Genomic DNA, 14,038 nt, shown 5'->3' with positions numbered 1-14,038 from the left:
TGTGTGTATCTGTGTAGTGCAGATTCTGTGAAAAGTGTGAATGGATAAACATTTATTTCTTGAATGCTCAATGTCCTTGTCTTTGTGAATGTATTGTACATTTAGATATTTGTCAGTGCACGTCCATTGTTTATTCTTGGAGAGGTGCACAACAAATTACAATTTCATGACTTTCCCCATTTTTCATTCTTATAATTCAAAAGAATCAGGAATTTGCTTATGTTACTTCACACATAAACAAATCACAGATGCATGAATACCACATTAGCGTGTTTTACTAACCTAACACACACACCAACATATGTTTATTACTGCAAGGTTATTCAAAAACAAAGCAGATTTTTAATTTATTTTTAAAACAAACACCAAGATATACAAATATATTTATATATTTCTTGATAGAGGAAGGTTTAAAGTTTATTTTAAGGTAGCATGCACTCAACATAAGCACCGGTGATTTTTCTTTTACAAATGCAACCTTTTTCTCTGAAATTTTTATGCCATTTGTAAATTTGCTTGTGACAAGGTGGATTTTTATTGAATTAACAGCAAAATTCACATTGCACATACACAATCGATTTGTATTTCTCAAACTGCAGCACACGAAAAGACTTTTCTTGTGGCAAGGGATTACACAAATGAAAATTATACAACTTTAAATAAAATGAACAAAATGAAACATTCAAACAAAATTAAACAATTATTTTATTTAAGGCTTAATTCAATTGATCATGTTCAGCTATAAACTTTAAACCTTCCACTATCAAGAAATATGTAGAATGTTTGTGTCTCTTACTGTTTGTTTTAAAAATAAGTTTGAAATCTGCACTTTCTTTTTGAATAACCTTGTATATAGGTCTGTTATCATCTTCACTCTTGTGGGGAGTGATAGGGGGAAACCTAACATATCTGCCACAATATCTGGTTGGCTGCGTTTATTGACCAACTTAATGTCAAGATGCATGTTGCACCAGCAACACAAATATGCACATATGGATTCGGAAATGATCCTATATTGTTTGTAATTTTATATAGTTTTTTTTTTTTACTTTTTGTGATGGTGTTTTATCCATTTTTGATTGCATTTTATCCATTTTTCTTTTTATGTGATGGTTTCCACTCAGTTATTAGTGTAGATTCACATATCTATCGTAAAGTTGCATTGTATGGCTGTGTCAGTATGATTTGTATGTCAATGTTATTCAGCATGCTGAAGAGTACTAGTATGTTTTCTATTCTTATATATTCTTTCTATTGAGCTCCCATTCTTTCTGCTAAACTTCAGGCAGTTCCCCCTATATTCACTGTGATTGACTTCTTGCATTTACCCTCCATACATCTTTTATTATACTGTTGATCCTAGGGTTCATTTTTACACTCAAATCCTATTTGTACATGTAGTCCTATCATAGAGGTATATTCTGCTTAACTGTGACCTAATGGATTTTCCTAGTTTCTCTACTACCTTAATTCTAAGTTTAGCATCACTCAGCCCTTTCTTAAACCTATGAAACTAATCACTATTATACTATGTGTTTACTTTATCTGGCTACTTATTTCTATTTTATTATAAGCCTCTGAATTTTTCTGTGTGCCCCCCCCCCCCTCCCTGTACACTCTGATTCAGTTTTTTGGGTTATGCCATAAGAACTGCATGCAGTGCATTTCTCTATTTCACAGAGTTTGCTTGATGAAGACAACTAAATTTGATATGAGTATATTTATCTTAACATTATGGAATAAGTACTGGGAGGCCATGGATTTTGCATATGGATGAGGGAGCTGTAATTTCTTATCTATTGGCACAGGAGTGGCTGTGTGGTAAGTAGCTTTCTTACCAACCACATGGTTCTGGGTTTGGTCCCACTTCGTGGCACCTTAGGCAAGTGTCTTCTACTATAGCCTCGATCCGACCAAAATCTTGTGAGTGGATTTGGTAGATGGAAACTGAAAGAAGCCCGTCATATATATGTATGTGTGTGTATATGTTTGTGAGTCTGTGTTTGTCCTCCCAACATCGCTTGACAACCGATGCTGGTGTGCTTACGTCCCCGTAACTTAGTAGTTCAGCATTACTTTCCTGTGATTCCACTGCCCTTCTTGCATCTCTATAGTTTGCAATGAGTACATTATATGGAAAGTTTACCAAATCTATATATCCAAGTGGGGTTAGTTTCCTGTAGAGAATAGAGTCATGTCGGTTTTCTGCTAACTAGAACTTTGGTCTTTGCTTGGTTATGGTCCAACGATTCCAGGTTTTGCTTTCACACCTGGATTTTCTTTTTTCAGTTCTGTTATTAATTTTATTACACATTTTGTTATAAGAACGTTGTCATCAGCATATAGTAATTCTCAAGGGTCACTGGTCTTAAATTCCTCTGTTTTGGTCTGGTAAATTATGATGAATAGGAAGGGACTGAGAAGTGATCACTGATGAACTCCTTATCTGTATACTAAATTCATTGAAGGTAAGAGTTAGTATACAAGACATTCATCTCATCCTAGTTTCCTCAGAGACCCCATCATCACAGATCACGTGACCCTGTTGAAGACTTTCTCCAGGTTAACAAATACCAACTACGGTGGTTTATTTTTAGCAAACTACATTTGCACTTTCCTTACTAGAAAGAGGGCACATTAGCAGTGCATCTCTCTGGCACCAAACCAAACTGCATATATCCAAATTCTCTTCTTAAATAATTGGGCTATAACTTTTTCTGTAACTTTCATAATCTGGTCCAGCAATCTGATACTTTTGTGATTCTATTTAAGGCATCCCCTTTTGTCCTTGTAACAATTGACTAAAATGCTGCTGCAGTTGTTGGATGTAAAACCTTTCTTTTAATGTGTATGTATAGATACACGCATATAGAGAGAGAGACAGACAGACAGATGCAGGCGTGGCTGTGGGGTTAAGAAGCTTTTTTCCTAACTATGTGGTTTCATGTTCAGTTTCATTCCATGGCACCTTGGGCAAATGTCTTCTAGTGGGCCAACAAAAATCCTGTGAGTGAATATGGTAGACAGAAACTGGAAGAAGCCTGTCATGTGTATGTGTGCCTTTACTTTGATGTCACATGATCATTATCATCATAGAAGCAATGTTGTTGTTTCTAGTTTTCTGTATTAAACATGTTTGGCCTATAAACAGGTGAGGGTTGCAACGGGAAGGTCAGCCAAGCATAGAAAATTTGGTTCAACAAAATTCCATCTGATCCATACAAACGTGAGAACAGTAGAGGTTAAATGATAATTATTATATATATATATATATATATATATATATATATATATATAGAGAGAGAGAGAGAGAGAGAGAGAGAGAGAGAGAGAGACAAACAGACAGACAGACAGACAGACAGATGCAGATGCAATTGTGTTGTTAAGGGACTTGCCTCCCAACATCCAGCCTTAGAAAATCTGTATCAGTAAGCTTCATCTACATATGCTTGGGTGGAAAAGTAGATATTAAAATGATACCGATGATGATATATCTATGTCTGTATATATAATAATAAAATATATATGTGCATATATATATATATATATATATATAATATATATCCATGTGTGTTTGTGTGTAGTATATCTTCTGTGTTCAAACTGATGTATGTCTACTACTGTTAAGTTTAGTGCTCCACATAGATTAATTTCATCCCATCTGCATCCAGAATAGGGCTTTAGCTACTACTGTACTTAGTAATGTTATTACTAGGTATGCTATACAGAGTATGTGTGAGAGAAAATTAGTTTATCATATATGTATGTTTGGTTTGTAAGATTCTTTATGTGAGTTTGTGTGTTAAAGCATATTTTGTTGTCTAGGGAGAGTCATTCTCTTTTAGTGCCTTATTACTTAATACACACACTGGTTCAATTTCCACTCATTTATTTTTTCTAAAATTTTCGTTGCGCCTTGCAACCTCTTCAATAGTCATTGGCTCTGGTCATTATCCCAGCTGCATTCTTTTTGTTTGTTTGTGCACATGTGTGTGGGTTAGTATGTGTGCACATACACGTATATATGTATGTATGCATACATATATGTATGCATGTATGTGTGTGACAAAAAACAGTCCTCCATACTCTACCAATATGACAAGAACCACATAGTAAACTTTTAACAGGAAACTATACATGCAGGTTAAAGGTGCTGCCATTGGTGTCGGTGTAGCTGGAGATGTGGCCAGCCTCTTCTTGACCTGGTGGGACAGAAAACTTAAATAATCCTTAGCAGAACAGTCCATAACTCCTTTACTTTACTGTAGATATGTCGACGACATTAGTATTCTTGTTAGGACTAACTCTAGTAACAATAATGTAGTCACCGAGAGGACCATACTGAACTTTTTGTTAGAGACTGTGAACAATAGAGTGCAGCTCCTCCACTCCTATTACATGAAACACATAGCTTCGAAATATGTTGTTCACAAGAACCCAGCTTTGTCACACAACATGAAAATTAACATACTGATAGAAGACTTAGTTAGGATAATGAACAACGTATCCCCACTATGCGGACCCTATGAAACAAAGAAATATGTACAGAACTTCATGCACCGCATGCAATTCTCTGGATATGATCAGAAAGGTAGCAGTTGGGTATACAGGGGTGCTAGAAAGCAGTTAGATAACATTGTATGTAATGAAACTAGTGGTACCTGCCCCAAGTGTAGAAGTAAAGGCTGGAATAGAATACAAAGAGTTTGTGACAAAGCAAACAGGGTGAACATGTGGTACAAGACCGACAAATATCAAGGAGTGATGTTTGTACAGGCCATAGCCCATGGAGAACTAGCCTGTAGATTTAGGAAAGCTCTGAAGGAGACCAAACTCAACATTAAGATCATTAAAAAACCAGGGAGTTCCATCAGATCACAACTATGTAGGACGTACCCCTTTGAGAATACCATATGCACCAATGATAACTGCATGGTATGTAGGATTAGCCCTGGCATTAACTGTAGAAATAGAAACGCAGTCTACAGCATAAGGTGCATAGAGGGTGCTTGTAAAGACAAGAACATGATATACATAGGTGAGACATGTAGGAGCATTACAGAAAGACTAAATGAACATTTGAGACAATATGACTCCAAAACAGTCCTCCATACTTTACCAACCTGCCAAAGACCAAGATGGAGGCAACCTGGGTCAGCTTGACATCTACATTTTATCCAAGACTGACAGACCCAGTACTCGGACAAATACAAGAGTGCATCCTCATAAATGAAACATCCCCAGTACTAAATAGGAAATATATGTAGTAGGCAGTCATATCCCTATACCCACAGTTTATATATATGTATATATATATATATGCAGGTAGAATAATTAGTGGCCTGTTACGTAGATGTATGTATGTATATATGTGTATGTAGGTAAATGGATATGGATGTAAACAGATGGATAGGTACATAGGTAATATGAACAGACATGCACACATACATACGCAAATGAAGACTAAAACATATCACAGTATACACACACACTTCACTTCACACAAGGACACACATCCATACATAACAGATGCAGTACATATTCACAAAAGCCATACACAGACACACTCAGGCATGCATACATAAGGAGACAGATCTATACACACGTATATATATGCATACACTCACATGTACACATACATGCATACATACATACATACATACATATGTGTATACGCACATATACTGACCCACACATGCGCACAAACAAACAAAAAGAGCGCAGCTTGGATAACAGACAGAGTCAACGACCATTGAAAAGGTTGCAAGATGCAACGAAAATTTTAGAAAAAATAAATAAGTAAATGAGTGAAAACTTAACCAGTGTGTGTGTTAAATAATAAGGCACTAAAAGAGAATGACACTCCCCTGACTGACTGGCTCCCATGCTGGTGGAATGTAAAAAGTACCATCTGAACGTGGCTGGTGACTGTACCCCCTGACTGACCCCCATGCCAGTGCCACATAAAAAAGCACTATCTGAGCGTGATCAATGTCAGGCCCACCTGACTGGCTCCTGTACCAGTGGCATGTAAAAGCACCCACTACACTCTTGGAGTGGTTGGCATTAGGAAGGGCATCCAGCTGTTGAAACCTTACCAGATCAGATTGGAGCCTAGTGCAGCCACTGACTCTCCAGACCTCAGTCAAACCATCCAATCCATACCAGCATGGAAAACAGACGTTAAATGATGATGATGATGATGACTTTGAAAGTGTAAAAATGAAAGATAGCAATTAGCTGAAACGCAACACAAGCAATATGAATGAACTTATAAATTTGACTGTTGATTATTCTATATATGTATTCTCCATTTCCTTTGAAATTCTTAAACTTAATTTTCGCCTATATCGAAAATGATCCAAATCTCCATAGCAACAACTGGAATTTCAGAGGTGTAACGTACTAATATCAAAGAAGAACCAACAGTAAACACTAGTACATACACACATGAAAAATCTCCAGTATCGTTAATCGATATCAGTGCAAAACTGGTGGACACTTGGATAATATATCCCTAAAAAAGAACAACTTATTTCTATACAGACTTATCTGTATATATATCTATATCTATATATATATCATCATCATCGTCGTTTAACGTCCGCTTTCCATGCTAGCATGGGTTGGACGATTTGACTGAGGACTGGTGAAACCAGATGGCTACACCAGGCTCCAATCTTATTTGGCAGAGTTTCTACAGCTGGATGCCCTTCCTAACGCCAGCCACTCAGAGAGTGTAGTGGGTGCTTTTACGTGCCACCAGCACGAAGGCCAGTCAGGCGGTACTGGCAACGGCCACGCTCAAAATGGTGTATTTTATGTGCCACCCGCACAAGAGCCAGTCCAGGGGCACTGGCTTCTTTATTGCCCACAAGGGGCTAAACATAGAGGGGACAAACAAGGGATTAAGTCGATTACATTGACCCTAGTGCGTAACTGGTACTTATTTAATCGACCCCGAAAGGATAAAAGGCAAAGCAGAACCCATTGTGTGGCACCAGACTGACCAAAGCCTTGTGAGTGGATTTGGTAGACGGAAACTCAAAGAAGTCTGTCTTATACGTGTGTATTTGTGTTTGTCCCCTATCATTGCTTGACAACCAGTGTTGATATGTTTATGTCCTGTAACTTAGCAGTTCAGCAAAAGAGACTGATAGAATAAGTACTTGGCTTAAAAAATAAGTCCTGGGGTCAGTTTGTTCGACTAAAACCCCTTCAAAGCATAAAAATTCTTGAAGGTGGTGCTCCAGAATGGCCACAGTCCAATGACTGAAACAAGTAAAAGATATATGCCTTCCATGTTCCCAGCTCGCTTCTCTACATTATATTCTTTAAGTCTATCAAACAGGAATTTGAAACTGAATACTTCTGGGAATTTCTGTATGTCTTTGACCTTGGAATTATTACAGAATGTATTCAAAATGAGATTAATATGTAAACTTAACAGCTGCTAATCTATAGCTATGGTAATCTTATTAATGTGTAGCCAAATTGTATATTATTTTGATGTTATCGTAATAACAAATAAAAAGATTAAAATATTCTTTTGTTAACTTTGTTCACAATAATCAGCAGGTTTAGTAAGTAGAACCTTGTCTGTGGGCATATTTTTCACATGTTTGGTTCTCTGTGAAACTTTAACATTTGAAACAAGGATATGTGCTATTACAGAAGAAGAGAAACTAATTTGACAGATTCCTTAATTATTTCCTGAATCGTTCGTGTTAAAAGTCAAAGTTCAGTTATGCCAGACAAGTGTCATAGTATTTTTAACAAATTTCTCAAATTGATTTCTCTCATAAAATACCAGTAAATGTTTCTTAGAGAATTATAAAATAAAACCCAAAGTATCTACAATGAAATATTATTTATATATGTTTTTAAAATTTACATTAATAAAAATGAATCAAATACATCTCTCAACTATTTGATAGTCATTGAAAATACATCATTTATAACAGCTTGTTCAGAGTATGCAAATGTGTCATATTGATTATTAAAAAACAATTATAAGCAAAATAAGTTTTAGCTGTCTGTAATTTAACCCTTTCACTACCGTATTTATTTTGAGATGCTTTGTGTTTCTTTCAATTACTTTAAATATAACAAAGAATTTAATTATCATTAAGCTAGTGTTAGGAACATAAATTGTGACTAAGGTTTGGTGGAAGATTTTAAATCAAAACTTATGAAAACAAGACATTTGTAATCAGAGCCAGGGGTGATTTCAGCCAGGGGTGATTTCAGCCAGGTTGGTAATGAAAGGGTTAATCATTGTATAGAAAGTAAAATATAGCCGGATGGCATGTGAGAAACATGTGCAAGAGAGTTGTAAGTAAAGTTTTGAGCAACGGTATTTATTCTCCATGGTTCTGAGGCTATAATGCAGAGTTTAGGGCTAAGGAACTTTTAGGTTTTAATAAGTTGGTTGTCAATACTGAATCAGTGGTAATCATCATCATTTAACATCCATCGTTCCATGCTGGCATGGGTTGGACTGTTTGACAGGAGCTGGCCAGCTGGGGAGCTGTACCAGGCTCCAATGTCTGTTTTGGCATACTTTTTACAGTTGGATGCCCTTACTAACACCAACCACTTTATAGTGTGGACTGGGTGCTTTTTAAGTAGTACCAGCACTGTAAGGAGCATATGGTTGCAACTATTTCATGTCAATGGATGTGCTTGGGCTACCCCCTTGATTTCAAACCAAGTGAGACCAATTACTTTCCACGCATCTTTTCCAGGTCTTCTTATGTCATCCAACTTTCCTCTTTCCTTCAGATTGCCAGTCTAACACTCGTCTTGCAACGCTGCTTGGAGGTCCCCTTACAGTGTAACTGATCCAATCCCATTTCCTTTTCAGAATTTTTTGTTTAATGGGGGTTTGGTTTGTTTTATCCCAAAGACTTCTGTTTGAAATTTTGTTCGGCCACCAGAACTTGAGAATGTAGTGCTGACATTTGTTGATGAAGGTCTGTAGCAACCTCAGCTGCTAGCCCTCATGGATTTCCAGCAATCCTTCTCAAGTCATGCAAATGAGCCCTTGCAAAGCCATTCTTTTACTTGTTTCAGTCATTTGACTGCGGCCATGCTGGAGCACCGCCTTTAGTCGAGCAAATCAGCCCCAGGACTTATTCTTTGTAAGCCTAGTACTTATTGCATCGGTCTCTTTTTGCCGAACCGCTAAGTTACGGGGACGTAAACAAACCAGCATCAGTTGTCAAGTGATGGTGGGGGGACAAACACACAGACACACACACACGCACACACACACACATATATATATATATATATATATATATATATATATATATGCGACAGGCTTCTTTCAGTTTCCGTCTACCAAATCCACTCAAGGCTTTGGTCGGTCCTAGGTTATAGTAGAAGACACTTGCCCAAGGTGTCACGCAGTGGGACTGAACCCGGAACCATGTGGTTGGTAAGCAAGCTACTGCAACTTTTATTTTTTTCAGAGCTTCTTTGCAAACTGAAGGTGGGGATAATATGCCCTATTCATAAAGAAGGAAGCAGGGCAGGTGTTAAAACCCATAGTCTCTCTGACTGCTCCCATCAGCAAAGTTATAGAATGAATAGTCTGCTAGAAATAAATTGCATTCCTTGAAGAGAATGACTTGCTGACTGGCACCCAACATGGTTTCTACTCAGATAAAAACTGCCTGACAAGGCCCTTGCAGCATTATGACTGGGTCCTGAAGCAGCTAGCCGACAACTCAAATGTGGATGTGATATATCTTGACTTTGCAAAAGCCTTTGGTAAAGTCGACCATGGTATGATATGTCACAAGCTGTGTGATCTCAACTAGATGGAAAACTTGGAGTATGGCTACATGACTTCTTAAAAGATATAAGTTAGATAGTGGTGGTCAATGGAGCTACTTCTAAGGAAAGACAAATAATGAGTGGTGTTCTACAGGGCACTGTCTTGGAGCCACTGCTATTCATAGTGACCATTTCAGACATGCAGTCAGCTGCTCAGATAGCCACACTTGCTAACTGTGCAGATGATACAAAAGTCTCTCAGAGGATACTGAACCCTGGAGATGTTGCACATCTGAAACGAGAGTTGGACGTAGGTGGGGTGAGGAAAATAAATAACATGCAGTTTAATGCAGAAAAAGTCCAAGCCCTGCACTACCAGCACACAAAACTGAATGAAAAGCAGATAGGATACACTGGTCCAGGAGGAATTGCAACCCCTGAATCAAAATCAGTGTATGACCTGCACATCGACATGAGTAATGATGCATCTTTCCAGGTGCACATTACTAAGTTTGCAATAAAATGCAGACGCTAGGCCAGATGGATCCTTCGAACTTTTAAAATAAGAGAAAAGGAAACTGTGATACTCCTCATGATGGAGGACTTTCATTCTCAGTCACCTGAATTACAACTCCCAATTGTGGTCACCAAACAGTGTAAAATTAACAATGGAACTCAAGGTAGTCCAATGAAACTACATAAAGAAGATCAATGCAATGCAGCATATCAACTACTGGGAGAGACTAAAAGAGTTAAGACTCTACTCCCTGGAGTGAAAGCAGGAAACATGCAGTAATATACATCTGGAAAATCCTAGAAAAACTTGTGCCAAACTTTAGCATTGTCAGATACATAAACAGATTGTTGGAGTACCACTGAATAGTAGTAAAAACCCCAAATTTGCCATCTGGATACAGAACCAGATACCGCAACAGCTTGGGCTTCAAAGGCCCATAACTCTTAAATATCTTCCCACAAAGCCTGAGAGACCTGCATGGTATGGATGTAGGCTTTTTCATAACATAACTGGATCTCCTTCTGGCTCGTTCACCTGCTCCCACTCATGCTGCCATACTTGCCCCTACCTCTTCTGATTACACCAATCTGATCTGGCAGAGTTTCTACAGCTGGATACCCTTCCTGACGCCAACCACTATGCAAGTGCTGTGGGTGCTTTTTACGTGCCACTGGCACAAGGGCCAGTCTGGCGGTACTGGCAACAGCCATGCTCAAATGGTGTTTTTTTTACGTGCCACCTGCCCAGGAGTCAGTCCAATATTTTGTTCACATGTCACTGGCACGGGTGCCAGGAAGGCTTCACACAGACACACATCTTCAGCTTTATATATTAAGATATCTTTTGTATATATATATGTATATACCTGTGTGTGTGTATATATATGTATGTATGTCGTCGTCGTCGTCGTTTAACGTCCGCTTTCCATGCTAGCATGGGTTGGACGATTTGACTGAGGACTGGTGAAACCAGATGGCTACACATGAGCCAGTCCAGGGGAACCAGCAACGATCTCGCTCGAAAATCCTACAACGGCCCCGCACAAGAGCCAGTCCAGTGGCATTGGCAACGGTCTCGCTCGAAAAATTTCTTGTGTCACCCGCACAAGAGCCAGTGCAGGGGCATTGGCAACGATCTCACTCGAAAGATTTCATTGTCGCCCGCACATGAGCCAGTACAGGGGAACCAGCAACGATCTCGCTCAAAAATCCTACAACGGCCCCGCACAAGAGCCAGTCCAGGGGCACTGGCAACGGTCTCGCTCAAAAAATTTCTTGTGTCACCCGCACATGAGCCATTCCAGGGGCACTGGCAACGATCCCACTCGAAGGTCCAAATACATGCTGCGGACACAGGTGCCATCACGATTTTGATTTCGCTTGCCCCAATAAGTCTTCGTAAGCTGAGTTTTGTGTCCAATGAAGGAGACGGCGTTGGCATGGGTGCCAGTCATCGAATTTAACTCGATTTCGATTTCACTTGCCTCAACAGGTCTTCGCAAGTGGGGTTTAGTTTCCAGTTTAACTCGATTTCGATTTTACTTGCCTCAACAGGTCTTCGCAAGTGGGGTTTAGTTTCCAAATTAACTCGATTTCGATTTCACTTGCCTCCACAGGTCTTCGCAAGTGGAGTTTAGTGTCCAATGAAGGAAGGTACGCATAAGTGGACTGGCTGAGGCCATAGATTTAGGTCTCACTTGGCTTGCCGGGTCTTCTTACGCACAGCATATTTCCAAAGGTCTCAGTCAGAAGTCATCGCCTCGGTGAGGCCCAATGTACGAAGGTCGTGCCTCACCACCTCATCCCAGGTCTTCCTTGGCGTTATATATATATGTATGTATGTGTATATATATATGTATGTATGTGTATATATATATATGTGCATATATATATGTATGTGTGTATATATATGTATGTGTATATATATATGTATGTGTGTATATATATGTTTGTGTATATATATGTATGTATGTGGTTTAGATATAGATTCAAGGTTGAATATGGTACTTATGCGTAGGCACCCGAATATCGTATCCCAAAAGGATAGGTGATCAAAATCAAAAAATAAGCAACACGGATTTCAAAGGTGATTGCAGTGCGCACGTTTCATGCTACTTTAATTTATTTAAGTAATGCGAGCATTACCTTAAATGCAATATGAAGAGCAATCTTCAGCTGCACGAAAATGCAGAAAAATTACTGTAGAAAAGACATATTATAAATGTGGCAACATTTCAAATCCAAGTAGGAGAGAGAATACATAAAAATCCAAATGTGAGGAAGAATAACATAAATCCATCTTGACATAGCCGAGTCTATATGTATGTATGTGTATATATATATTTGCATGTATGTGTGTTTATATATGTTTGTTATGTGTATATATATGTGTGTGTGTGTGTGTGTGTGTATGTATATCTTTTGTATATGTGTGTGTATATGTATATATGTGTATATGTATATCTTTTGTGTATATATATGTGTGTGTGTGTGTGTGTGTATGTATGTGTTGTGGGGGAAGGGGTTATGTATATGTACCATTTTAAATTGCGCCAAGTAGAATTGCATCAGAATTGTTTTTTAATCTTCTTACATTATTCTTAGTATGCATATTTTTTTCTTTTATTTTATATTCAATTCCATACATATTTACGGTTTGGCACAACACCTATATAAAGGTGGATGTAAACTTCTGGAGGTCAAGCTATTTATATTTCCCATGTTTGTGTTGTTATTGGTTGCCCTTGTAACATGTTACTGATGTTCTGACATTATTGGAAACATTGAAGATTTACATAACCAGCAACGTCTTTCATTTCACAAAATTTGTGCTGGCCCAGCCAGTATAATGACAAATGGTATAGTTAGTAATATAAGAAATGTTACATTAGAAATTTCTGGATATTTGTTGCATTTTAAAAGTGAGAAGGTGAATGCCTTTCCAAACCAATCACAGATGTAGGTGTTGTAGCCAAAGTTCTTAAGAGATAAATAACAGGTCTGAAGCAGTGAAAACAAAAAGAAAATTGGAAAAGATCAAATAACTGTGAGTGATGCCAGAATCGCAAGCAAGGATTTAGGCAAGATTTATCAAGCTAGGAAGGGGAGAAACTGTTAAGTTTATGAGATGCATGAAATGTTTTGAATAATAAAGCAGTATTTCTCCACAAGTTGTTCTCAGTAAACAAAAATCCTGATACTAAATGTATTTTAGTAAAGTGGGTTTATTGTAGAAGTGAGTTATTAAGAGTAATGGACTGAAAAATTGCCAAGCTGTATGAAGTTCTTCCCTGCTAATGTTATTTGTGAGGAATATTAACAGTTCTTCTCTTGAAAGACAAAAGATAGCCTATAGCAAAACATGATCAAATAGTAATTAGCACTCTTGCATTCATTTTTCCTGTACCTACAAGGGTATGCTGAAAAGTTCCTGGCTTTAAGAGTCTCGTGAAAGACCTGGTTGGAGGCTCAACTTTCTGTGCTCTTCTGCAGGGATTAGAAATACTGAAGGACCACTGCAATAACTGCATGAATCTAAGAGGGGAATATGTTTGATAAAACCATAACTAACTGATCCTCCTGTATTTTCTTTTATGCAAAACCAAGAACCTCCTTGTATGATTCTTCCACTTCTTCTCTCCTTCAACTTTAGATAACTTTTCAGCCAGTTGGTTACTTATTGTATAGGATTTGAAAACCACATTTGTTTTGTTCTGTTCACAAAATATAGGAAAGGAAA

The 14,038-nt window shown here is 38.0% G+C and overlaps 2 protein-coding genes across 6 annotated transcripts in view; one reads left to right on the top strand and one right to left on the bottom strand.

Moving 5' to 3' along the window:
- LOC106871182 (large neutral amino acids transporter small subunit 1-like) overlaps window positions 1-14,038 on the top strand; it is a 93,080-nt gene that overhangs the window by 5,313 nt on the left and 73,729 nt on the right. The gene's annotated exons all lie outside the window — the stretch shown is intronic.
- LOC106884152 (protein-cysteine N-palmitoyltransferase HHAT) overlaps window positions 1-14,038 on the bottom strand; it is a 287,547-nt gene that overhangs the window by 210,844 nt on the left and 62,665 nt on the right. The gene's annotated exons all lie outside the window — the stretch shown is intronic.

Source organism: Octopus bimaculoides, chromosome Z (assembly GCF_046866305.1).
Source record: "Octopus bimaculoides isolate indiv1 chromosome Z, ASM4686630v1, whole genome shotgun sequence".
Classification (NCBI taxonomy): domain Eukaryota; kingdom Metazoa; phylum Mollusca; class Cephalopoda; order Octopoda; family Octopodidae; genus Octopus; species Octopus bimaculoides.
Note: the sequence above shows the minus strand (reverse complement) of the source record. Positions and strands in the feature narration are given on the sequence as shown.